This window comes from Triticum dicoccoides, chromosome 4A (genome assembly GCF_002162155.2).
Source record: "Triticum dicoccoides isolate Atlit2015 ecotype Zavitan chromosome 4A, WEW_v2.0, whole genome shotgun sequence".
Lineage (NCBI taxonomy): Eukaryota > Viridiplantae > Streptophyta > Magnoliopsida > Poales > Poaceae > Triticum > Triticum dicoccoides.
Window position 1 is genome coordinate 634,193,282 of NC_041386.1, and position 2,229 is coordinate 634,195,510.

Here is a 2,229-nt window from a genome sequence, read left to right on the forward strand (position 1 = left end):
GGTAGTTTGTCAAGTTGGTGCTGTTTTAACCTTCGCAAGGACCGGGCATAGCCACACTCGGTTCAAGTAAAGTTGGAGAAACTGTCACCCGCTAGCCACCTTTGTGCAAAGCACGTCAGGAGAACCGGTCTCGCGTAAGCGTACGCGTAATGTCGGTCCAGGACGCTTCGTCCAACAATACCACCGAACCAAATATGACATGCTGGTAAGCAGTATGACTTATATCGCCCACAACTCACTTGTGTTCTACTCGTGCATATAACATCAACACATAAAACCAGGCTCTGATACCACTGTTGGGGAACGTAGTAATTTCAAAAAAAAATCCTACGCACACGCAAGATCATGGTGATGCATAGCAACGAGGGGAGAGTGTGATCTACGTACCCTTGTAGACCAACAGCGGAAGCGTTAGCACAACGCGGTTGATGTAGTCGTACGTCTTCACGGCCCGACCGATCAAGCACCGAAACTACGGCACCTCTGAGTTCTAGCACACGTTCAGCTCGATGACGATCCCCGGACTCCGATCCAGCAAAGTGCCGGGGAAGAGTTCTGTCAGCACGATGGCGTGGTGACGATCTTGATGTACTACCATCGCAGGGCTTCGCCTGAGCCCCACTACAATATTATCGAGGATTATGGTGGAAGGGGGCACCGCACACGGCTAAGAATATGATCACGTGGATCAACTTGTTTGTCTAGGGGTGCCCCCTGCCCCCGTATATAAAGGATCAAGGGGAGGAGGCCGGCCGGCCCCTATGGCGCGCCAAGGAGGAGTCCTCCTCCTAGTAGGAGTAGGACTCCTACTAGGAGGGGGAAAGAAGTGGGGAGGGAGAAGGAAAGGGGGGTGCCGCCCCCCTCTCCTAGTCCAATTCGGACCAGGGGGGAGGAGGCGTGCGGCCCACCTTTGGCTGCCCGTCTCTCTCTCCACTAAGGCCCATATGGCCCATTACTTCTCCCGTGGGGTTCCGGTAACCCTCTGGCTCTCCAGTTTTCTCTGAAATAACCCGGAACACTTCCGGTGTCCGAATATAGCTGTCCAATATATCAATCTTTATGTCTCGACCATTTCGAGACTCCTCATCATGTCCGTGATCACATCCGGGACTCCGAACTAACTTCGGTACATCAAAACTCATAAACTCATAATATAACTGTCATCGAAACCTTAAGCGTGCGGACTCTACGGGTTCGAGAACAATTTAGACATGACCGAGACACGTCTCCGGTCAATAACCAATAGCGGAACCTGGATGCTCATATTGGCTCCTACATATTCTACGAAGATCTTTATCGGTCAAACCGCATAACAACATACGTTGTTCCCTTTGTCATCGGTATGTTACTTGCCCGAGATTCGATCGTCGGTATCTTAATACCTAGTTCAATCTCGTTACCGGCAAGTCTCTTTACTCGTTCCGTAATACATCATCTCACAACTAACTCATTAGTTGCAATGCTTGCAAGGCTTATGTGATGTGCATTACCGAGAGGGCCCAGAGATACCTCTCCGATAATCGGAGTGACAAATCCTAATGTCGAAATACGCCAACCCAACATGTACCTTTGGAGACACCTATAGAGCTCCTTTATAATCACCCAGTTACATTGTGACGTTTGGTAGCACACAAAGTGTTCCTCCGGCAAACGGGAGTTGCATAATCTCATAGTCATAGGAACATGTATAAGTCATGAAGAAAGCAATAGCAACATACTAAACGATCGAGTGCTAAGCTAACGGAATGGGTCAAGTCAATCACATCATTCTCCTAATGATATGATCCCGTTAGTCAAATAACAACTCTTTGTCTATGGTTAGGAAACATAACCATCTTTGATTAATGAGCTAGTCAAGTAGAGGCATACTAGTGACACTTTGTTTGTCTATGTATTCACACATGTATTATGTTTCCGGTTAATACAATTCTAGCATGAATAATAAACATTTATCATGAAATAAGGAAATAAATAATAACTTTATTATTGTCTCTAGGGCATACTTCCTTCACCTAGACCCCGTCTCGACCCTTGACACCTTGGCGACCGTCGACCCCCTCTCGACCCTCGACCCCTCGGCGACCCTAGACCCCCTCTCGACCCTCGTTCCCGATAAAAGAAGAGGAAGAAGAAGAAAAAAAGAGGAGAAGAAAGAATAGAGGAGAAGAACTCCTCTATTCTTTCTTCTCCTCTTTTTTTCTTCTTCCTCTTCTTTTTTTATCCTCTTCT